The following is a 27,145-nucleotide window of genomic DNA, read 5'->3' on the forward strand; positions in this document are numbered from 1 at the left end:
TGAAGGGGACACCTTCCTACAAATCCTCTCCCTTGTTCTCCCACGAATTTGGCTGCCAAGTGCTTATTAAGACCTTCAATTTTGTCTCCAAATTGACCAAAACGGCTACACAAAGCACCCATTAGACTTGTTGGCATAATGACTAACCCAATTCACTCTATTAGCATAAATATAATAAAAAACATGCAATAAATGAATGAGAATGGTGGATTAAGTTGAATTAGGAGGTTGAATGAGCCCAAATAATTATCCATTTTTGGGGCTCATCAGGCCTGTTGGGCAGAGGATTCACCAAGGGAAGTTTTGGGGCTTAGAGCCTAGATTTTGGGTCAAAGATTGTAATTCCGATGTAAATACTCCACATTTTGTGGGTGCTAAGCACGTAGTCTGTAAAAGAATCATAGGGTTATCTGCCCTCAATTTTGTTATTATAATGTTAGTTGTAGAGTTATACCAATGGTATGTGGATCATGGAATTGTATAAATAGAGCGAAGCTCTAAGTAGTTTGGGATATTAGAAGATGGATAGTCAAAGATGAAGAATTGAGTCAAAACTGTGCAGTAATGTCTAGTTTTCGGTCATAGAGTAGGAGAAGGCTCTGAAGTTGAGTCCGCAGAGGCCCAGTAGTCCGCAGCTAAGTGCGAAGACCCCTGCAGCTGAGTGCGCAGGGCGAGTCGAGTATGTAATAGTTGGGAGTATTAACAAATAGAGGTTTCATATCATTTACGTGTATTTATTTCCCATTTTATGCATCTATTATGTTGGATATAAATTGCACTTTTATTGCTTATATGATGTGTGAATGTGTATAACTATGTTTATTAAGTGAACGCAAGTTAGAATAACCATTTACACGAAGATAAGTAAGATATGTTAAGAAGATAATTAAGATACGTGGTGTATTTTGGGGAAACAACGCAGTTCGCTGCCATAGCAACGCGAAAGCATTTCAGCCTCTGGTTAAGGCTGTGCAAAACACGATTATAACAATTCACGAAGGTTTTGAAGGTAAGAATAGTGCACAAAGAAACTTGTGCAAAGGTAGTCATATTTGGTCAAAACCAACATTTCAGACATCTCAAGGTTGTGTAAACTTAGTTCTAGCATCCCCCCCATACTGCTTCGGGTGAGACTGTAATCCGCGCTCCGCAGGCTCATGCCGAGAGGGCTTGTTGTGTAGGGATTTGTTTGGATAAATAACTTTGAACCTAGGTTAGGCCCCCTTAATATAACATTATCTAATCGAAGCTACTGACCCTTGGTATGGTGACATTCTTGTCTACCTCCAAGCACATTGTTTTCTCCCTGAGCTATCGTCAGGTGACCGTCGTCACATATTCCACCAAGCGCATCACTATTTAGTGCTTAACGATATGTTATATCGCCATGGTGCTGATAAAGTTCTTCAGTGTTGCCTCACTCATGAGGAGGTGGAACACGTTTTAAATGACTGCCATGTTGGGGCATGTGGCAGTCATCTTTCTAGCATATCTAGTGCTCAGAAAATTTTGTGTGCGGACTACTATTGGCTGACCTTGTTCAAAGATTTTATCAAGGCTATCTAGTAGTGCCATCCTTGTCTAGTGCTTACAAAGAAAATAAGTGCTCCTCCGACCCTACTACACCCGGTTATCTCTATCGGCCCCTTTTCCAAATGGGGGATAGACTTCGTAACTTGCAACCCCGTTTCCTCTGCTGGACACAACTATGTTATTGTAGCTGTTGAATATTTCATGAAATCAGATGAAGCCCTTCCCACCTTCTGGGCCAATGGAGAAACCACAGTGATATTCTTGTTTAATAAGGTCATCTATCACTTCAGTGTGCCCCGCGTGATGGTTACATAATATGGGTCTCATTTTGAGAATCACATGATGTTTGAATTAACATTGCTTCTCGGTTTTCACGAGGATCAATCATCCTCCTACTATCCGCAAGCTAATGGTGAAGTAGAAGCCATTAATGGCATCTTAAAAACCATGATTCGTAGGTTAGTAGGGAATCATAAAACCCACTAGCATTGAATGTTATATCCTATGCTATGGGCATACCAAACTTCAATTAAAACTGCTACAAGCTTCACACCTTTTCAACTGGCTTATGGCCTAAAAGCATTTTTACCAATCGAGTGTCAGATTCCTTCCTTACAAATTTTTGTTGAATTCTTGCCTAACACTACTGCCGAAGAAGAGTGCCTACTATACCTCAATCAACTAGATGAAACCCGTCAAGATGTTGAATTAGTACTCGAAGCCCACAAGCACCAGGTCAAAGCCTAGTACGACAAAAAGGTCAATCCTCGTTCTTACCAAGAGGGATATCTTATTTTACTCTATGATAAAAAAATGACCTCTTGGGGGTAGGAACACTTCAACCACTTATGGTTCGGTCCATATGTCTTCAAGAAAGCCCTCTCAAGAGGGGCATATGAACTTCAGGACTGGGAAGGATTCCCACTCACTGAGCCTTGAAATGGGCTCTATCTAAAAAAGTATTATGCCTAGTACTACATAGGAATGTGCTTTGTAATTTTATTTATTTATAAGTTTTGCCTCTTGTTTTGATGTGACTAGATTATTTGGTACTTATTGAAATATTTGTCTCATATATATTTTCCGTAATGCAGATGCCTTCATTAACCTTAGCATATGTAGGATACGCGGATGGTGCTAGTCATCACACACAACACATTACATCAGTTTCTTGGGTCATTTACACACCTGAGTCGAAACTGTTTTGTTCTGGGGGAGTCTTTCTTGGTACTTCCACCAACAATATTGCTGAGTACATGTCTGTAATTTCACTCCTCATTGAAGTGTCAGAAAGGGACATCTCCAATCTGGTGGTCAGGTTAGACTCTCAGCTTATTGTTATGCAATTCACAAATCATTAGCATGTTCATAATCCAATCTTGTTACGTCATTATTGAAGGGTACAACTCCTGGAATATCAATTTGATTTTATCACATATGAACACATTCCTAGATAATTTAATACAATTGTTGATTAATTGGAAAACTATGTGTTAGATTGACATCTATCTCATTCACCATATATACATGTATGAAGGTAAATATTTACACGATTAAAAGTCTAAAAAAACACTTAAAAAACATTTACATCATAAAATACCAATATATATATATATATATATATATATATATATATATATATATATATATATATATATATATATATATATATATATATATATATATATATATATATATATATAGATATATACATATATATACATATACATATATATACATATATATATATATATATACATATATATACATATACATATATATATATATATATATATACATATATATATATATATATATATATATACATATATATATATATATACATATATATATATATATATATATATATATATATATACATATACATATATATATATATATATATATATATATATATATATATATATATATATATATATATATATATATATATATATATATATACATATATATATATACATATATATATATATATATATATATATATATATATATATATATATATATATCGAATCCAATATTTTACATCAAAATATTCCAAAACATGGGTGTTTTAAGTAAAAAATGGCTACTAGGCCTAGCTATAAATACCCTCTTGCTATACCAAAGTGCCTGCTAATAGAGACTATTGCTCATGAAATGACAACACTGCTCTAGATATCCTCCGAGGAGGAACCAGAAACCGCTCAGGCACATCAACTAAGTGCCTCTGTATATGAGCAAGGATCTCCCTCATAGGAACGGTGGGAACATCCATGCTCAAGCCCTCCAAGTTCCTCAGAACCTCGCTAAGACTATCATCATCACCCCAACTCCCATAAGGTAGTTTACCTCCCCACCTCACTTGGAAAGGTTCACTTGCAGGTCGTACCAGTGCCACATCTGTGTCAAGAAAAAAGCTTCATGTCAGTACTTGTTGACCCAAAATCAAAAAAACATACATAGATATTCACAAGCTTAAATATACTTTATGTACTCTCAAAATCATTCTTACCTTGAGGCCCCTAGATGGTTCTAGGAGGCAGAATCAAGTCAGGGTTGGTATCGAGGTCCATGCCCTCTTAGGCATAGTTGTCAATCATCACAATCTAGCCACTAAGCCATTCGAAGAAATGTTCTTCAAAAAAGTGTCGGATGTGTCCTCCTCCTATGCAAGGATCAAGTGATGCCCATCACCCCTGTCTAGGATCTCTCGAATCAAGGCGACCTAAGCTCATCCACGGGTGCATAACCAATACCCTCTCAAGTATGCATGAGACAATGAGAGTGCCATACCCAAAACTTTTTTGGATTTGAGTCTTGCATGCGGTCAATTGTTCCTTCAACTGATGAAGCACTACCTAGCACCAGTTAAACATATGAGGCAGGACACAGTCAACTAAAATCAATAGTTGTGCCTTTTTTGCAACATGGGGACTCTTTGACCCCGCCAAACGCACAATCAACCATAAAATGGCCCTCATAGATCTGGACCTAATCCTCTCTATAGGGACTCTGTTTCTGATGAGTCCTATCTCAGGGATATAGTAAGATTGAACCAGCTCTAGTGTGGATCGAGGATCAGGCCTACCCCCGGTTAGGTTTCCCTGTGCTCCTCTATAAGACAAATCGGTCAAAAAGTATATATCATCTCGGTCAATAGCCAACTCATGATCTCCAATCATGAACACCTTCTCATGTTCATCCTAGCACTGAATAATCTAGCTCAAAGGTCCTCCTAACCTTTCATCAAGTCCAACTTAGCATACTTGATCAACACACAGTGGCGCAATGCAAGTATGCAAGAAGGATCATTTCACATAAGCAATTCATGTCAGTCATGGGCCCATTCTCTCCATAGAATAGTCATAATGGCTCGAAACCTGCACAAATCAACCCAAAAATCAGTGCAAACGGGGAAGATTGCCTATAAAATCATTTCCTAGGGTTTTGGGGCATGCCCTCATGCACTAACTCCCCCCTAGTGACATATGGGGAGGATTAATGCCCTCCATTAGGTCGTAAAGGATGTTTAACCCTCTCTACGGGCCTGCTAGGGGGCGTTAAGTGCAGTTAAAGAACTAGGGCTCCCCAATTCTGCAAAAAATCACCCCAAAAGATGACAAAAAAGGTCGAATAATGCCAGCTCAGGGTTTTGGCACCTACCTGGGATTGATGGCTCGTCGAATGGTCGACCGAATCTCCTACAATCGTTTGTGGAAAATCTACTCCTCTTTAGCTCCCAAACACTCTCATAGCTCTCAAATGATGTAAATGGTGAAAGTGGAGGCTCAAGAACTCCCTTATAGTCACTTTGGAGACATGAATTATATTAATTTAAGTCATTAAAGTAGAATTAGTCCATTTCCAATGATAATTATTATTCGCCATGACCCCATATTGGCAGAAATTTCTCATGTTTTGATGAAAGAATTTTCAGGATTGAACGACGAAGATGAGCATGTGCAATTCTCTATGATTGCTTTCTTTTATGGGATGTTTTATAGCTCTAAAACTAAAAAATCCCATAGTTTTTCATCATCAGGCTCGTTAAACACTTACGATGATGGTCTGAGAAACTCTTTTTCCCTCTTTTTCTACCTCACTAAACTAAAAAAGATCGATTAAGCATTCCTTTTTGGGGCTTTCTTCTCGCTCATAAAACTGAAAAAACCCCAAGTTCCTTCTTTAGGCTCATTAAAAACTTATGAAGAAGTTCTGAGCATTCTTTTTAAGAACTTTTCTTGCTCGTTAAATCAAAAAAACCCTAAGTTTCTATCTTTGGGCTCGTTAAACATTTAAAACAACGATATCAATGCTTTCTTCTTTGGGACTATTTCTTGCTCTTAAATCAAAAAATCCCCGAGTTTTTCCCTTCTTCGGGCTCGTAAAATCTATGAAGAAGGAATGAGAAATTCTTTTACCTCTTTTTCCTCACTCACTAAACTGAAAAAGATGCCTTGAGTTTTCTTCATTTGACTCATTAAAATTCAATGAAGGTATTGAGTTTGTCATCGCGCAACATTAAAATTTCACGATGAATATCGAGTTTACTCTATCTCCTCATACTCATAACAAAATGAGGCAAACATCTATTGAGCATAGGTTTCTCTTTATCTGGACTTAATAGATTAATTCACATAAAGGGAATGATTCTTGGTATACTATTAAATCTTTGTCGCACCTGGTTAAAAACTATGACAAAGGGACCACCTTGGATTCGTTCTTTACGGTCCTTTTCAGACTCTTAAAATATGAAAATATCAACGAGTTTTCCTGTCTAGAATCATTAAACTAATAAGATAGGACATATAGTTGCTCTTTTTACGGTCCTTTTTAGACTCTTAAAACATGAAAAGATCGATGAGTTTACCCATCTGGACTCACTAAACTAATCAAATGGGGAAAGTGGACAGTACAACTGTCTAATGTTTCTTATTTTGAAAGAGTTGTTTGGCAGCAGTCGCTCCCTTGAACATGGCACTCCCTCAAATGAACCTTCCTTGTGACGGCCTCTCAATATGAATCTTACCATCCTATGAGTTTAGCCTATATACCCTGATGATCTTGCATCTTTGTATCCTAACACCCTTTGGTATTCATGAGTCTAGTGTTGTGTGGTTAAAACCATTGTTGTTCCTTTTATTATTCCAAGGAAAACCTTTATTTTCTATCTCCTCCATCAAACCATCAAGAATATCCTACCATCATGCCCTATGTCGCTTTGACCCAATGCGCAAAATATTCCTGAAAAAATAGTCATTCTTGTCTTGTTTCGTGTCGATTGATGTAGGACACCTTACTGCCTACCTTTCAACAGGTCTCTTCCTATCGACTTCAACACTCTATCTAGGAAAAAGACCCACAAACACTTCAGTACCTTAGTACTTGCAGACATCAGTGGTAGGCCACCTTGTGTTTGATCAGGGGTTTTCATTATTGGCTACCGATTAAATTATTCTACAAGTGTTCGATGATAAAAACATTTTTCGCACTCACTATATTGTAGTGTGCATCTTGGAGACCACCACCATTATCGGTGGATATCCTTTCGTCTATCAACGATCTCCATTATTGACTACTAATTAGATGATTTCGTGCATGTTCGACATCAACACCTATATTCACATGTATCAATCTATGCTCTTCAGTGAAGTAGAAATGAAGACATTGGGTAGAGGCTTGCATCAATCAGTCTTGTTTCCTCTCCCAAGTTGCGGTTATTGTTTTTTGGAGACAACCCATCAGAATGATCCTATTACAACATAAGTTCCACATTATGCTTATCGGCGGCCAGCATCGTCATATCTCTTTTATGGGAAAATCACTCTAACATAGCTACTGAACATGGGAATTCCCGATTCGCAACATAATTTTAGTTGTTTTATATATATATGTGTTGTATCGGGTTTCCCATACCGCCCGAAGCTCTGATGCTCTCTCTCTTCTTTCAAAGAAAAGAATAATTAAATATAAAGTATTTTGGCCATCGTCACAACCTATGATCTCACACTTTAGGGGGCATCTATTATACATGAAAATGAGCTCCTCATCAGCTCAGAGGATAAATACATGATGACTGAATGACTGACCAAGCTCAAAGACCTAGTTGTCAATCTAACGCTATCTAGACACTATAAACTTGCTTTATAAAGCTTCTCGTCAAGGCTAAGGGTGCGTTAGTGCCCAAAGTAACTCTATTTGTTACCTTAAGAAGATCATTAGTGAACACTAATGAGTTTCTATCGGTCAAGGGAACGAGTTGACTGAGAAAATATCCCTAGATTCTCTCCTATGTCAGCTCATAAAAGCAGGGAAATGTCAAAACTCGACCTGTTTGGGGGAATTAATAATTCATAATGGAGTATGAAAATGGGAAAGGGCACTAAATCATGGAAACATCACTACCTTTGTCTAATGGAAATCATGAAGGACTTGGAAACCCTAACCCTACATGTTATATATGCAAGGCTTGGGCCATTGTGAAAGAGTTCGAAACATTTGAAAGTATTTCCTATTTGACTGTCGAGCAAAGTCTCAGACTAAGGCATCATAAGAGGTTAAGAAGGGGGAGAGAGAAAGGAGTTGGAGGGGTAAGGGAAGGCTGATGCAATTGACGGTTGTAATCACTCTTTCTACATCAATATAGAACTGCAGTTGTGTTGTCCACTCCGTGATGTTGTTAGTATAACTTGTTTATATGTTTATTCAATATCTTTTCGCATGGGTAGCTTTGTTATATGAAACTCGATATCTTTTCTATGTTCATGAATTTGTTTATCAAGGTTTTATGCTGTGATATTACACTTTTCTTTGCTCTGTGTAGGTTTTGATCTGGAGTCGGCTCAACAGTCTTTTGCCTAGCTGCATTGCGCTCTCTAGCAACACCACACTATGACTCGAGGTAATAATTCCTTCTCGCTTTCATATTCATTTGTTAAACATAGATATGCATGTATCTTTGTGACAGATGTAGCTAATCTGACTATCTACTGAGGGTCCCAAGAATATCCTTGAGGGTTTTCTACATCATCAAACACCTGTGCATTAATCCCTATAACACACATCCATATCAGACCACATAGTGTAGTCGACTACTGCGATCCTAGCAAACTAGGTAATGAGAAAATGCCATGCACATGAAGTTCTGGTGCTGGTTATTTCACTCGCATCGTAGTGTGTGAAGGGGATTCAGTAACACTAGTCCAACTTTCTATGTTAACAGTACCTAGCGAACTACAGCAAGGCGCAGGAGGAAATTCAACCATTTCATTATGCCTATCAATTATTATCCATTGTTTTGGCTACTTGGTGGTTACTAAACGATAGCTAGTTTCCTCTCCACAAAGTGGAATTGCTTGAGGCAGCGTAGTTTTCCTTGTTATGGGCATCAAAATATTCAGAATAGGTTAAGGAGACAAAGATATTTCAGGTATTCATGGAGATGGACATGCACATGGCGATTAGACAGTGGCCAAGATTGTCCCCAACCTTGTACGCACATCTCTTGACTTATGCAGAATTCAAAGTCGATTTTCACAAGGTCTTAATTAGAGCGCGCAAAGACCCTGAGTAGAAATGGCATGCGTTGCCTTATATTGTGATAGATATAGACATCCAGGAAGTTCTACGGCTATGGCCATGATAATGGTGCATGCCTACGGAGTTGGATGCAAGAACAAGCATAGGCGCAGAAAGCTCTACTTTGCAAAAGCGGAAGAATGTCACCATCAAAGATGTGTACACATTGGGTGTGAAAAAGAGGGAGGCTGGTACAAAAATTGCAGAGAAGGAATGCATGGAGAAAGAGTCCGCTACCAAGGCCCAGGTAGAGTGTAAGCAGAAGGATCCAGAGGACAGTGAATAGTTTGCTTCCCACCACACTAATGAGAAAGAACTGTCCAAGCAAGGAGGAGGTGATAGTGAAGAAAAAACAACTCCTTTCGTCTTGAAGAAGCGCACGCAGGAGCAGCAGAGTGGGAAGAGAAAGAAATAGAAGTCTGACAAGCAGATGCATGTTGATCCCATGGTGCTAACAGAGGGCAATATTGATGACATCAGAAATAAAATTCAAGGCACCACAACATAAGTGATACAACAGTTCGAACAAAAATATATGCAGGCGCTTGGGGGCTGTTGAGCTGCCTTTTTGTCCAGATTTTTACAATTCTTATCAAACAATTCTATGCTTGTGACTAGTGTTTTTAATCATTATTATCTTATTAAGTTGATAGTTAGAGGCATTTAGAGACAATATCTATTAAATTAATAAATTCTTCTTGAATAATGTTTTGTGCATAAATTTCATTAATAATATGTCTTCTTGGTGGCAGATGAATAAGTCTAGCACCAGCAGTGCAGAAATGCTTCTTAAAATGCATTTGAGTATGAAATGAGATTATTTTAGGTGAAAATATAAAATTTGTGATCAAATGGTCAATATTATTTAGATTTCGAAACATGGGTTTTGTTTAGAGCACCCTCATTCAGATAACCCAAAAACAGTTTGGCAAAATTCGATGTTATGAGGAAGCTATGGTCATGGGAATATTACAACACAAGTTAAGTACAAAATCTGGATTTGACTGTTTCGGCCACGGTTTTGATAAGCCTCTTATGCTCAAAAGAAGAAAACATTGATTGGACTAAGAATGCTAGTTCATTAATGTTCGTTGTTAGTGCAAGAAATGTCTATTTCTAGCTTCCCAATTTCTAGCAATATGAGAATGGTTATGTATGCAATCCAATGCTACAAAATGAGTATACAAGTGTAGTGTGCATCCATGGCTCTGAGCCTAGAACATCAACAATATCAAATGGTTGCATAAAGATACAATGATCAAGGAAAATTGTGCAAAGTCATCAACCAATGAATGGAGGAGGGTGCACATCCATGACCAAATACGTGATTCACTAAAATCTATACTAGTCCAAGTTTGGTCGGAGGAAAAAGAAATAACCTAGTCCAACCACAATACAGATTCTTGAGACTCACAACAGAATTAATAAAAACCCCAGTTTTCATAGTCAACTACTGCATAAATGATTTTTTCTCTCTTACAGAAGATGTTGCTATGAAACATGTGAAAAGGCAAGACAGGTGATAAGGAAGGATTGCATATATTTTCTACTGAGACCTAACACCCAAGCTCCTTTGGAGTGACCTTCAATGCAATTCCTTACTTTGATATGCTTTGTAATAATTATGGATATATTATATTCGATGGTTCAAAATCTATTTTATTTCAAATATAATTTCTTGTTGGTGTAATATCTGATTATAGAGCTAGGGGGATCAACATGAATCGAAGCCTCTCACTGGATGAACAATGGTCGTTACAATTTCAGTTTGACTTTTAAGGGAAGATCAATTTTGGTTGTGACTCTTTGTACAATAGGAAAGTGAGTGTCACTGAAGAATATTTGCATGCAAACAACAATCTATATGTTGTGCTTTAACAAGGATATTAGTCTCAATGCAATGACATTCTCCGTTTTTGTGCTCTCAGACTTGCTAAGGAGAGCCTTATTTCTTCCTCAAAATGTAGAACAGGATTTTCCAAGCTTTCTTTTGATACTTGACCAATGTTAGGAAAGTTCTTTGAAATTTTTTTGATGATACAGTGTGGCGCTATGGACACACAACATTTCAACAGCAAGTGTTGTTTGAGCTGGCTTCTGGAGTTACTCGCCCTCTCACTCAACGTTGTGATCGAATGCAGTAAGAAGTTGAACTACATACAACTGAAGTGTGCCAATTGCCCAGCATTGAAAGGGTCAACACCGCATCTAGCTGTGCGTTAATGCACCACTGCCAACAATGCGATGAAGTCAAATTACTTCCAGAAGCCGAGATTGCAGCAACTCAAACTTGAAATTGGAAGAAAATCTTCTTGTTCTGATTTTAATTAATTTATATTAACCAAAAATCCTAAATTTATATTCTATGCAACCATCGATCCATTTAATTAGAGCAGCACTGCTGCTATATAAGAGAGATTGTTGTGCACGCATGAAAGGATAAGGATCACATAGAAGTAGGTTGAGGCTAGGATTGCACAGGAAATCATTGTATTATTTGCAGAGTCTAGATTTCAATTACACCATGTGAGGAATTTGAGCCCAGTGGAATGATCCCTAGAGGAGACCACTGGAGCCCAACATTTAATTATTTAACATTCATGTAATTTGGTTTCATATTTTTCATTTAATTTATATTTTCCAGGCTAATTCAAATTTCTGAGATGAGTTGTTGCTTTGATTTTTACAGTGAGATCGAGCTAGTTGTTCGGGCCCATCAGCTAGTTTGTTAGCTAAAGTTCTTGGGATTTATTTATTTCACTACATTTTGTTTCTTGTTGGTGTGATTTATTTTATTATGTTTGATTTCATGTGTGACAAATTTAAATTCTCATTCTGCAATTTCGTTTTTTAGATCTCCTTTATGTTTTGATATTTAATTATGTAGGTTTGATTCATGAATTCAGTGATGTCATTATTCTAGAATTTATTTCTAAGTATATTTAGTTAGCGAGCATTTCTTTTATTGGTGTTTCTCATTTCCACTACTTGTTGTGTTCAATTCATTACCTAATGAAATAGATTTTCAATTGTAGGGATTTATAATGGAGATAATAATTATGTTATCATCGTTAGAAACTCTGATTTAATTAATTAATAGTATTTGGGCATTCATAAGCATTTTTAATCCTGGGATTTAAAATATTGATCATTATAATTTAATTCCAGAATTAGCATGAGGAGATGTTCAGTTCAAGTTCATGAATTGTCCAACAAAACTCTTTGAGAATATCTATGATCAACATACTTAAATTTCTTAAATTTAACACTGCAATTCTTTTCTAGTAGCAAGAAGTATTTAATGATTTTTCTTAAGTAAAAATTTTAAAATAGTTTGAAATTGAATTTCTTTCATGCTTTCATATCTGTAGTGTCTTTGTAGTTTTATTAGAAGCTTTGCATTCTTTATTTGTTGCAATGTGTTTACTTTGGAATTCCTTTTATTGAATGATTTCTTTTTCGAATTATTTTGCGGGTTTTCTATTTTACAAATCCTTGAGAGCATATTTTGGCATATATTGTGCTATGTCTCCAAGTCTTACGACCCCAGATTGACAAATTTAAATGTGGGTGTAAATCTAGCATTTATACCTCCCAACATTTTGGCGTCATTGCCGGGGAGACATTGTAGGATAAGGCCTCATGATTTGTTATGATTTTTCTTCACAACTGAATTTTTAGATTAATGAGATTCCCCTTGCTTGCTGAAGCATACTGGATGATATTGCCAGAAAGCTCACAAGACAGGTTTTCTTTACCGCAAATGAGTGATTTTATTTACTGCAAGTGTGGTTGTTTTCTTTACTGCAATTGAGATTTGTTAATTTATTTTTTTTCTTTTACCATTGCGTATGGAAACTAAAGGTGGGAGATGACGGTAAGATGTGAGTGAAGAGCCACACATTCGCTTTTTTTTGGGTCACTCCAAAGTTTGGTTGCCCGAATAAACAAAGATTTCAAGTTTGGTGCTAGCAAGAAAATGTCAGGAAGTGTGATGTTATTCCAAGAATTATCTCAAATTCTAGTAGAAGCTGGGGTCTCTACTTCACAGAAAGATCACATTTTGGCATCAATCAGAGAAAGGTATATTCCTCTAGAAGAGAAGATTCATGAAGATCCGGAAGATCTTCCTAAGGAGACTGAGAAGCTATGGATCATGCATGATGAGGAGAAGCCATTAGAAGCAGAACATATATCTGATCCGGCCTACACTTTAGAGGATAGACAAGGAAATGTGGAGGATTTGCACGATGCACTAGATGTTTCCCATGAATCAAGTAACCAAGAGTATATGGATCCCATAGAATCCTGGTTCCAAATGACTGTCAGTATCCACTTCTCCTTTATCATTCGACAATTTGTAGCATCACATCAATTAGTGCAGCTGGTACCTCATGTTCTGGTATTTTCTCGTATATACTTTTCGAATTTGAACATGAGTATAATTGTCCTTCTATTGCGCACATGGATGCATTGGAAGTACTCCTATACTTAAAAAGGAGTCTTTTGTTTTTTAGGGTAGAGTAGGGTAGGAGAATAAATGAATAAAGTTGTTATAATAATGCTATTAGGGTTCTAATTTTCAAAGTATAGCCACTGAAACTTCTTTTGATCCACATTAGTTGTTGACACACATCTGTGGCAAATCTTGTTGAGTACAATTCACTCTAATACCTCATGTGTTATGAAACCAACTCACAAAAAGATAGAAAAGATAGTTGAACGCCTTAGAATTTAGCCTCTTCAAGGGGGAAACCTCCTTTACATTACAGAAATGAAAAATTCTTGGATGATTCAAATGACAAAACCTCCTTTCTATTTATAGGAGCCTAAGGGGTCACAATATAACCAGGCCGACCTAACAATAATAATATAAAGGCACAAAAATAACAATAGAGGGATTCTATGGGGCACAGTAATAACAATATGGGGACAATAGGGGCACAACAATATTAATAAGGGATACAACTACAATAGTAATGGGGGCATCACTAGTATTATAGGGACCTAACATGGCCCTCTCCTTCAAAAAAGTGTTTTCCTCAATGCTTGAGTAGTTCTAGATGCTTCTGTATAAAATTCTCGTCCTCCCATGTGGAATCTTCAATGGATAAGTTCTTCCACTTAATGAGATACTCCAAAATGGATCAATTTCGTAGCTGTCGAGTTCTTGTTTCTATGACTGCTTTTGGTTCCAATATATTTTTTCCTTCCTCGTCAAGTTCTGGAAATATTGTTTGAACTAGGATCTTGTCGCCTATAACCTTTTTTAAACATGAAACATGGAAAACTAGATGCACTCAAGAAGCTGTAGGAAGCTCCAATTTGTATGCCATAGTACCAATCTTTTGCAACACCTTGTACGGACCATAATACTTTGGTGATAATTTATTATCCTTCTTAGCTTGCTTGAGGGAAATTTGTTTATATGGTTGTAGCCGTAGTAATACCCAGTCACCTACATCAAAACTTCTTTCGCTGCGATGTTGATATGCTTGTTGTTTCATTCTATTTTGCGCCAACATGAGGTTATCCTTTAAGAGTTGGAGAAATTGTTGTTGATGATCGATGTGATGTTCCACTGCTTGAACCTTAGAATTTTCTCTTAAATATGATGTGATGGACGGTGGCTGATATCCATAAAGTGCCATAAATGGGGTCATTTTTGTTTCGGTATGGAAGGAAGTGTTATACCACCATTCAGATAGAGGAAACCATTTAACCCATTGTGTCTGTTTATCAGATACAAAGAAACAAAGATATCCTTCCAAACATTTGTTTACTATCTCAGTTTGCCCATTAGATTGAGGATGATAAGATGAGCTATGAGCTAACTGAGTACAAAGACAAGAAAATAATTTTTTCCAAAAATTTCCAGTAAAAATGGGATCTCTGACACTTACAATAATCTTTGGATTTCCATGTAGCTTTTGAATTGTTTCCATCAATGTAGTAGAAACCGTATTGGCTCTAAATGGATGTGATAATGCACAAAAGTGTGCATACTTGGTAAGTCTGTCAACTACCACCATGATGACACTCTTGCCCTCAGACTTGGGTAAACCTATGATAAAATCCATTGAAACCTCCTCCCAACGTTGGCTTGGAATGGATAAAGGTTGTAATAGACCTCGTGTCTTAATTGTTTCATCTTTATTTTGTTGGAAAACCAAACATTCCGCCACAAAATTTTGAATATCTGATTTAAGTCCATCCCAAAAAAATTCCTACTTAACCCTGTGGTAAGTTTTAAAAAATTCTGAGTGCCCTCCTAAGGGATAAGAATGCAATTCCAAAAGAATATTTTGTTTGAGTTGGGAATTCTTAGAGAGGTATAAGTGATCTTTATACCATAACGAATCATTTTTCCAGCTAAATGTATTAGATGTACTGGAATATTGTTGTAACATTCAAATAAGTGCCCACACTTCTTTTTCATTCTTCCATTCCTCTCTTGCTTCGTTTATCCAATCTGTTTAGATAATAGAAATGGCACACAACAATGCTTCCACATCCTCATTCTTTCTTGAGAGTGCATCTTCCACAACATTTTTCTTCCCTTTTTTGTAGATGATTTCAAAGTCATAACCCAACATCTTTGTGACCCATTTTTGTTGTTCTTCAGAGGATAATCTTTGTTCTAAAAAGTATTTAAGGCTATCATGATCCATTTTTACCTTGAAGTGTCTTCCCATTAGGTAGGGTTGCCATTTCTTAAGTGCATGTAGTATTTCCAAAATTTCCTTCTCATTAATAGCTTTGTGTAAATACTTTCCCTTGATTGGATGACTTTTGAAAGCAATAGGTCTTTCATCTTGCATTACAACAACACCTATTCCATTTATTGAAGCATCACATTCCACAATAAAGGTTTTTGTGAAGTCTAGTGTAGCTCAGACCGGTGCTTGGCACATTGCCTCTTCCGGATGTTCAAAGGCCTTTGTCGATTTCGGAGTCTACGAAAATGCATCTTTCTTCAATAATGTTGTTAGAGGTGCTGCTATTTTCCCATAATTCTTAACAAACTTGTGATAACACCCTGTCAACCTGAGAAATCCTCACAAATGATTTATGGATGTCGGGATTTTCCATTCTTTAATGGATTTAATTTTGCTAGAGTCTACCTTAACTCCTTCATGAGATACAATATGACCCTAATATTCCACCTCTTGTACTCCAAAGAAATATTTGGATCTTTTTGCATATAATTGTTTCTCGTCCAATAGTTGTAGCACCCTATCAACATGTTCAACATGATCCTTCCAAGACTTGTTGTAGATTAGTATATCATCAAAAAATACTAACGCAAATTTTCTAAGTAAGGGTTTGAAAATGGAATTCATCAAACCTTGAAATGTAGAAGGTGCATTGGTAAGGCCAAAAGGCATGAGGAAAAATTCACAGTGACCCTCGTGAGTTCTAAATATTGTTTTTAGAATGTCTTCAGTCTTCATACTGATTTGATGATATCCTGAATGAAGATCCAACTTCGTGAAGTAAATTGATCCGTGCAATTCATCCAATAATTCATCAATGATAGGAATGGGAAACTTATCTTTAATAGTGAGCTTGTTGATCTACCTATAATCTAAACACATGCACCATGATCCATCCTTCTTGTGCACCAATACTACTGGAGTAGAGAAAGAACTTTGGCTAGGTTGAATTATACCAGCCTCTAGCATTTCTGCAACCATACGTTCAAATTCACTCTTTTGGGAATAGGGATATCTGTATGGCATGATGTTTGGAGGAACACGTCCTGGAATCAAACGAATAGCATGATCATGATCACGAATAGGTGGGAGACCTTTGGGAGTCTCAAATACCTTGGAATGATTGTCCAAGACATTTTGGAGATCTGGAGAAATAGATGATTTCGATGTGGAAACATCTAGCGAACATAATTGTGCAATGACACCTCATTGTTCCTTTTTTAGAAGCTTTGTCATACCGTTAGAGCTAATTATCTTTCCCGGTTTCCCTGCAATACCCCTTAATTCAAATTCCTTTCCTTCTACATAAAATTTCATGAAAATTTCTTGAAAGTTAAAAGCTATTGTAACCAAGGATTGTAGCCATTGAACTCCTAGTACAACATCAGCACCTCCCATTGAAATGGAAAGCATTGGGCTATTCAATACATATTCGCCCATGGATAGCTTGATATTATGGCACTTTCCACAGCAATTTATCATTCCTCCACTTGCAACCATCACTTGACACTCTGGTGCTGGATATAGGAAGCAATTCAATTCTTTTGCTATCTTACAATGAATAAAATTATGGGTACTTCTTGAATCAATCAACACTATTACCTTTTTCTTCTTGATATGTCCTTCGATCTTGATGGTTTTACGAGTGGTAATTCCAGCCAATGCATTACAAGATATGGTCGGACTCATTTCTTCTTTATATAAGCTTTGTTCCTAGAGTATATCCTCTTCTTTTGACCTTTCTTGTTCCTTTTCTCCTTCCTCTTCACAATCTATGTAGAATAATTTCTTCTCAGCACACTTATGACCTTTAGTGTATTCGCTATCACAACTGTAACAAATCCATTTTTCTCTCTTTTCTTCCAATTGTTGTGGTGTCAACCTTATAGGTTGTGGAAGGCTAGGGGCAACAACACTTCCATCTTTATAGTTGTGAGTGGTAAGCTTCCTGGTTGCCATAATTTTGCTTTCCATATTTCTTGCTAACCTGAATGCCTTCTCCAATGAATCCAGTTCCCAAAGGTGAAAATCATGTTGGATATTCTTCTTTAAAGTCCCTATGAACACATCAATCCTATGCTCCTCTGGAATATTTTTTACCCTTATGTTCAATTTTTGGAACTCCTCAATGTGCTCCATCATTGAACCCTTTTGTTTGAGACTTGTCAATTGGCTAAAAAAAGTGTTTCTTTTTGTATCCTCATAATGTGCTGTCATTTCTTCCATAAAAATTGCCCAAGTGACAATTTGTTTATGAGAGAAAATCCATTGATACCATACAAACTGATTTGGTTACAAATATAAAGTTGCAATACGTACCTTTTGTGTGTTTTGCACATTATTGAGATCGAAAAATTGCTCCATCTGTAGTATCCATGTTGCAGGATCCTTGCCATCAAGCTTCCTCATATCGATTTTTGGAATATGGTGGGTCTTTAATCCAACATTAGAGTCTATGAAATCATGATTAACATTTCTTTTGTTCTCATCATGAGTTTCCTTTACTACCCTTTCACCATTATTGACCATTTCTTGTAGCAACTTATTCAAATTTATCTTCAATTCTTCCATCTTATCATCCATGCCATCCATCTTAGCATCCATTCCATTCATCTTAGCTTCCATGACATTCTTTAAACCATCCATCTTAGCTTCCACACCATACATCTTAGCTTTTACATCTTTCTTTAAACCATCCATCTTATATTCTGTTACTTTTTGTGTGAGTGACATTTGTTGCACTTGGTCTCGTAATTCTGATATATCATGTTGCATTTCTTCCTCTTCTTCATGAGTCATGCTAGAGCTTTCAGGTTGCTTACTAGGTGTTTGCATTTTCTTTCCTCGAGGCATCAATTACTGATAATAATGCTTTACTATGCCCTTTGAATTCCTTCAAACTAATTTTTCAAACCAAGCTTATGCAAAATTAAAAAAAAAACTACACACCTTTTCCACTTTATAGGAGCTCAATATTGAATCTGATGCATCTCTGTAATTTCGGATCATCCAGTTCTAAAATTGCAATCTGCAGTAGCCTTCTGTGTTCTCTTTCCAATGCCACCAGTCTGATCAAATTTAGATTCTCCATGGCGGAGTTATGCACAATATCCCAAGATGACTTGATTATAAAACTTTCCAGAAGAATGAACTTGTATGAAGTGCCACGCGTCACTGTTTTGACATTAGTATCTAAAAAATATATACAGGAAACTACAGTCCATCCTCTTTTTGTAACTTCTTATGAAATTTCAATCTAATGCTTAAAACAAAAGTTATGATGATTTTCCCCAGGTCACTTGTTTGGAATGAAATTCGGGAGTCTGCAAAAAGGCCAACATCCTCAAATCGTATCTCCACAAATATAGTGCGTAACGCTCTGAAATTCGGCCCTGAGGTTCATAATGATTTACTCCCAAATGGATTTTGTTTTTAGCATCTGAAACATCGTAGAAAAAAATTTATAGTATAAATGCCACGATAACCTATTTGGAGCAACGAAACCCTAGAATTCAAACCTCTGATACCAAATGTTATGAAACCAACTCACAAAAAGATAGAAAAGATAGTTGAATGCCTTATAATTTAGCCTCTTCGAGGGGGAAACCTCCTTTACATTACACAAATGAAAAATTCTTGGATGATTCAAATGGCAAAACCTCCTTGCTATATATAGGAGTCTAAGGGGTCACAATATAACCAAGCCGACCTAACAATAATAATATAAAGGCACAAAAATAACAGTAGAGGGATTCTATGGGGCACAATAATAATAATATGGGGACAATAGGGGCACAAAAATATTAATAAGTGATACAACTACAATAGTAATGGGGGCATCACTAGTATTATAGGGACCTAACATCATGATTTTGCAAAAGTAACCATGATTAATCACTCTAATGAGTTGTCATCTAAGATATATATTTTCAGTTTCACTTAGAATGTACTATTGGAGAGCCCCCTATGGTGGACCACTCTTGTAAAAGATCATAATAAGTTTTTCATGAGAACACTAGCATTATTAACTCAAACAATATTTCAGTCATTATATGGGATATTTTTAATAAGTCTTTAGGGTAGAGGAACTAGCCAATAATGATTAGTCATTAAAAACTTTTCATGCCATCCTGTACTCTTAAGGAGTAGATTTGTCTCCCCACTTATTTAGTAACCTTTAAAGGTTAATCATAATCAAAGTTTATAAATGATTTAGGGAAGGATAGGAGGTCTTGTGATGAGTCGACCTACCACGATCATAAGACCTAACATGCATGACATGATTGTTGTTGTTCACCACACCAAAGTAATGGCTTTCATACAAAAAGCTAGAAGACAGGACGTCTCATCACAGTCCGGTCTATTCATCCATGTTACATTTTTTGAGTGGCACTACCATGAGTTGGTTACCAAGCCAGGACAATGGCCTTCATCTAAAAGTCAAATAATCTAACTCTGAATCTATATCTAGCATGTGGGACACAAAAATTTCACTGGGTTAAAAGATATCCCTGCCGAGCTTACAGACACATGTCAGTAGCAGGGCCATGTATGTGGTATTAAAGCTGATCATATACTATGATATGTTTAGTTATTCTTCTCTTATAGAATATGTTGCTCTGAAACAGGTGAAAAGGAAAGATAGGTGATAAGGAAGGATTGCATATATTTGCTATTGAGATCTAACGTCCAAGCTACTTTGGAGTGACCTTCAATACAATTCCTTTTTTGATATGCTTTGTAATAATTGCGGATATATTATAGTCAGTGGTTCAGAATATGTTTTCTTTCAAATACAATTTCTCTTTGGTGTAAGATATGATTACATAGCTAGGAGATCAACATGAATCCAAGCCTCTCAATAGACGAGAAATGGTGGTTACAATTTCAGCCTGACTTTCAAGGGAAGATAAATTTTGGTTGTGACTCTTTGTACAATAGGAAATTGAGTTTCAATGACGAAGATTTGCACTCAAACAACAATCAATATGTTTCACTTAAACAAGGATATTAGTCTCAATGCAATGGAATTTCTTCATTTTTGTGCTCTCATACTTGCTAAGGAGAGCCTTATTTCTTCTTCAAAATGTAGAGTAAGATTTTCCAAGCTTTCTTTCGATACTTAGCCAATGTTAGGAAAGTGCATTGCAAATTTTTTGTTGATATCTTGTGGTGCTATGGACACACAGCATTTCAACAGCAAGTGTTGTTTGAGCCGGCTTCTGGAGTTACTCGCCCTCTCACTCAATGTTGTGATCGAATGCAGTAAGAAGCTGAACTACATACAACTGAAGTGTGCCAATTGCCCAGCATTGAAAGGGTAACAACTACATCTAGCTGTGTGTTAATGCACCACTGCTAGCAATGCAATGAAGTCAAATTACTTCCAGAAGCTAGGATTGCAGAACTCAAACTCGAAATTGGAAGAAAATCTTCTTGTTCTGATTTTAATTAATTTATATTAACCAAAAATCCTAAATTTATATTCTATGTAACCATCGATCCATTTAATTAGAGAAGCACTGCTGCTATATAAGAGAGATTTTTGTGCATGCATGAAAGGACAGGGAATCATTGTCTTATTTACAAAATCTAGATTGCAATTACGCCATGTGAGGAATCTGAGCCCAGTGGAATGATCCCTAGAGGAGACCACTGGATCCCTGCATTTAATTATTTAACATTCATGTAATTTGGTTTCATATTTTGTAATTAATTTATATTTTCCAGGCTAATTCGAATTCCTAAGATGGGTTGTTGATTTGATTTTTATAGTGAAATTGAGTTGGTTGTTCAAGCCCATCAGCCAGTTGGTTAGCTAAATTTATTGGAATTTATTTTATTCACTGCATCTTACTTCTTGTTGGTGTGATTTATTTTATTGTATTTGATTTCATGTGTGAGAGATTTAAATTCTCATCCTGCAATTTTGTTTTTTAGATCTCCTTTATGTCTTGATATTTAATTATGTAAGTTTGATTCATGAATTCAATGATGTCATTATTCTAGAATTTATTTCAATGTATATTTAGTTAGCAAGTATTTCTTTTATTTGTGTTTCTCATTTCCACTATTTGTTGTGTTCAATTCATTATCTAATGAAATAGATTTTCAATTGCAGGGATTTATAATGGAGATAATAATTATGATATGATCGTTGGAAACTCTGATTTAATTAATTAATATTATTTGGGCATTCATAAGCATTTTTAATCCTGGGATTTTAAATATTCATCATTATAATTTAATGCCAGAATTAGCATGAGGAGACTTTCAGTTCAAGTTCATGAATTGTCCAGCAAAACTCTTTGAGAATATCTCTGATCAACAAACTTAAATTTCTTAAATTGAACACTACAATTCCTTTCCAGTAGCAAGAAGTATTTAATGATTTTTCTTAAGTACATATTTTAAAATAGTTTGAAATTTAATTTGTTTCATGCTTTCATATTTGTAGCGTAGCAATAGTGTTTTTAGAAGCTTTGCATTCCTTATTTTTTCTAGTGTGTTTACTTTGGAATGCATTTTCTTGAATGATTTCCTTTTCAAATTATTTTGAGGGTTTTTTTATTTTACAAATCCTTAAGGTCATATTCTGGCATATATTGTGCTACGTATCCAAGTCTCATGACCCAGGACTGACAAATTTAAATGTGGGTGTAAATATAGCATTTATACCTCCCAACAGGGGCATCCAAAAGGATCTGCACAAGTTGCAGATCCAAGCAAATTGAATTCAGGCAGAAGTAGGGAAGGTGAGCAGTGCACAAGATATCCTAACACAGGGAATGACTACAGTATCCAAGATTGATTGGCCTCAGGATGTTACAGTCTTTCCTTTTCCTGAAGGGCTAGTCTGCACAAAGATGATAGAGTAGTGTGCGGTGCTTCACACAGTAAAAAACATGGTGTTGAACCTTGCCACGCTGCCGCTTGCATCTTTGCATGCGCTACATCAGGGGGTTATGGAAGAGATTATGATTAAAGAACAGTGAGCACTCTCTTTCATAAGTGAGTTCAAAGTCAAAAATCAGCAACTATTCGTAGAAAAGACTCAGGCTCTAAAGGAGCAAGAGGAGTTGCGCACACAACATCAGAACCTGAAGGAGCAGGGGCAAGCCTAGAAATCTATACCTAAGTTGGGAATCCCTGATGATGTAGAGGCCTCCGTGAAGGCAAGGAAATTGGCTGGTGCAGTGTGTGCTTCGAAGGAGAAGGTCGATAAGGTGACTTTCAACCTCGGGATGTAAATAGTTACGCCGCAGTTAAGGTTGCAGTCGACCACACCACTGGAGGTTTGGGAGAAAAGGAATGTGACGATTAAAGGATCCATGGCTCTGCTAGATGTCACCCTCTTCACTCACGGATTGGGCCTCTGGGATACATTGCAGGAGGAACATACGCTGCAACAATTATGTACACATATTATGGAAGTGTAACAATAGTATGATGAAATCAGCACGACAGTGCAGACGTTGGCACCAGTCCAACATTTTTCTCACTTGTAGGAAGTTAAGGAAAAGTTGTTGCACATTGAGGAATCGAAGAAGAAAAATTTTATGCGCAATGACCGGCTCGAGCCCTGGATAGAGTAAGCGAGACAGTTCTCATAGACCATTATTGAGAAGCTGAAGGCCATGCAATAGACATAGAGGACTATGCAGTTGGTAGTAAAGGGGCTAACCACGAAGAAGATGGTTAAGGAGCTAAATCAGGTGGTAGAATAAAGTACAATGGAGCTCCAAGAACTGACTAAATCATTCAGTGAACTCCACAAAAATTAGAACAACTAACTAAGTGACTTGAGGGTGAGTCACGATCTTTATGTTGGGGGCCTATTGGGATGGGGTCCTCAGGGGCAGAAAGAAATTAATTAGTAGTTTTTTGTAACAAATTGTGTATAAGACGTAAAGTCTCAGTGATTTTTGGATGTGGAGAATGTATTTGAATAAAAGGCAAAAGGGCTTAGCCCCTTGTTTTAAGTACAGTTTTGAGTCATTTTTTAAATTCACCCATGATCCGTGGACCGTGGCATTGTCTGAAAAAATATATAAATAGTTGAGTCTTAGAGAAAAGGAAGGGGTAACTGGATAGAACTAAGATAGAGGATTGGGTTGATTGAAGAGTCTTGTGTAGGAGCTAAAGCAGGAAGCCTCTGCTTCTTGCACTTAGATAGGGAAATAAAGGCTTTGTAGCTAAGTGCATGGAGGCCTAGGTAGAGTCTGCAACTGAGTGCGTGGACCCCTGCAGCTATTTGTGCAGGGTAGTTTGATTCTGTAAATCCGCAAATTAAAGATCAATAAAAGGAAGTTTCTAAAGAATTATTGAGTATTTTCGTTTATATCTGTTTATGTTATATGCTACTCATAAGTGACTTATTTTATGAAATATTGATTGAAAGTTACATGATTATCTTGAATCAGTCTTAATAATGTACGCAATGCATGTTTAAACACTTCCATGAAGACTTTAGTGATTTATCTTATGTTTATTAATGACTTAAGTAGATCTACGTGAACACCAATTTATGATTTCTTTCTGATGCGCATAGGTAGGTAGATCGACAGTTAAAGGTCTGCAATGACTGATCATGGACCGTCATGAAGGTCTGAAGGCTGCTTTAATAGAGTTAAATCAATGAGCCCTAGGAATCTATTGATCTGCATGGAGACAGATCTAGGATGTTGGAAGACATCACACTAGTCTCTAGATGCAGAAACTTGGTTCTTGCATCCCCCATACTGCTTCGGGTGAGATTGTAACCTGTGCTACGTGGGTTGTTGTCTAAAGGGCCTGTAGAGTAGGGTTTCGTTCATTGGCGCAACTAACTCTGAACCTAGGTCAGGACCCCCTAAGCCAACAACGAGAACTTAGAAGAATATCTTGAACATTTCTCTTATAATTTCCATAAATCCCAAAGGGCACATCTTGATGAGAAGGCCATCAGAACTATCTTTTTAAAGGGGTTTACGTATGAATCTATCGAAACCCTAAATCTTCTAAGTGGTGGGGATATTTATAAAAATCCTTTTGCTGAAGTGGATGGACTATGCCGTACTTACTCACAAAGTTAGGCTAAAGTAGGCAAGAAGCTTCATGAAAATTTCTAGGATTATGTGTCAAGAAATCAGAAATTTGTACCCAATGTTTTCACTAGAGTGGGATTAGGAAACTTATTGGAAAACATCAAAATAGATATCTGAAACACTATTGGTAACCAACTTGACACAATAAAACTAAAAAATAAACAAGAAGATGAGACGGCTACCATGACAATCATTTCTCCTAAATGCATAAACAAGCATGTTAAGAGGTAGTGTCCCATTAATGTTATTGAGGTTTGTGGGATATGTGCTTTAGAAAATGAAACCGAGAAGTGTCCATATCTTCCCCGTCTATAGGCTATCTATAAGGCAACTGCTGAAACAAATAATTTTCCATGAATAAGCAAGAAACCCTCTTGGAGGAGCCCAAAACAAAACATGTTTCAAGATCCTAGTTTTCAAGCCTATGGTCAAAATCTACCCTAGAGTTTCCAGACATATTATCCTCCTTGGTTTAATACTCAATCCAAAAACACTCGTTGGACTTAGTATTAGAGGGGAAATCCTTATGGAAATACTCTGCAACCCCAAAACCAATCCTATCCTCCATACTCAAACATGCCTAGTACGTCCTACAATCCAAACATTCAACCTTATCAGCAAGGGTACAACCCAAATCATTATCAAAAACCCTTGTTGAATCTTCCTCCTTTCCACCAGCTTCTACCTACACCATCTAACCCATCATCCTCACAGGCACCACCATCATTGAACCGCCTCATCCTACTTTGTTGCCTGCACAACCCATAGCTAATCCTAATGATAATAAACAACCTCAGCTTGTACAAAATATAGAATTACAACCTTTTCCTACCTATATGATTACTGTTGTTTGAATAAATGAAATTCAACTACAATCTGGGAAAACAATCAACAAGGAAAAATTGGTTGTCATTATTTGGGAAGGGGCCCCTCAATAACAAACTAAAAATCACATTCAACAAGAAAAAAAAAACCAAAGAGAAGAACCAAATGAACCTCCTTACCTGTAAATATTACTTGTTAAGAAGGAAGAGATCCCAATTGAATAGGATTTAGAATCAAAATTAAGGAATGTTTGTATTAAAATTTCACTATTACAAGCCATTAGGGGCATTCCTATCTACACTAACATCATTAAAGACCTTTGTATTTACAAACTGGGAAGGAAAGGAAACAAGAACCAAAATGTAAAAGTCATGAGTGAAATGTCCAGGATGATCTCAAATTTACCATTAAAATATAGTGACCCAGGAAATCCCATAGTGACCATTGAAATCAATGGAGTACTTCTACCAAACACCCTTGTAGACTTAGGAGCAATGATTAATTCTATGACTTTCGAAACCATGACATCTTCACAATTGCAAGGGATCAAACCTACACCTATTATTTTAGAATTGACAGATAATTCCATTATTAAACCCATTGGAACTCTAGAAGACATAGTAGTCACCATTGCTTCCTAGAAATATCCCATTGATTTCATTTTCATTTCTCCTAAAAAACAAGGACACCCTGTAGTCCTAGGACGCCCTTGGTTAGCTACTACAGATGCTGTGATAGGGCGTCAAAGTGGAGAAATGGTCATTTCCAATGGGTTATATAATCAAACCTTGTCAATTTTCCCCCCTGCTCAAACTGCTGCTAAATTCCCCTTATGGCTAGAGAGACCTTATCGAGATGAGGATTGTATGTTTCCTTTATTATCATTAGAACAATCTAGAGGACTCTAGGAACAATTATAAGATCATATTTTTCAACAATTTTTATCTGATTATTCCTATATTGATTATCTTATTTCTTTTACCATTTATGAGCATGTTTTTAGTAATGAGTTTCAGGAATCTTTTCATCTAGCTATATTTGCCTCATTCACAGCAATAGAGGACAGCAATAAGCTCACTACGGAACCAATTGAAGTGAGTGAAGGAAAAGTTTTGTACATTGGCAATGAACTAAATGAAGAAGAAAAGCAGCAATTGTTGAGCATGGTTGAAGAACAATCCTGAGTTTTCACTTGGGACTATTTGGACATGAATGGTATACACCCAAATACATGCATCCACCACATCTACACTGATGAGGATATGAGACCAATCTATTAGCCATAAAGACACATGAACCCAGCCTTAAAAGAAATTGTAAATGATGAGTTGTAGAAGTTATTCGTTGTAGATTTTATCTATCCCATTTCAGATAGAATATGGTTGTCACCTTTGGTGGTGGTTC

This window comes from Pinus tabuliformis, chromosome 3_1 (assembly GCF_031772625.1).
Source record: "Pinus tabuliformis cultivar Carrire ecotype Pingquan chromosome 3_1, CPIR1, whole genome shotgun sequence".
Taxonomy (NCBI): domain Eukaryota; kingdom Viridiplantae; phylum Streptophyta; class Pinopsida; order Pinales; family Pinaceae; genus Pinus; species Pinus tabuliformis.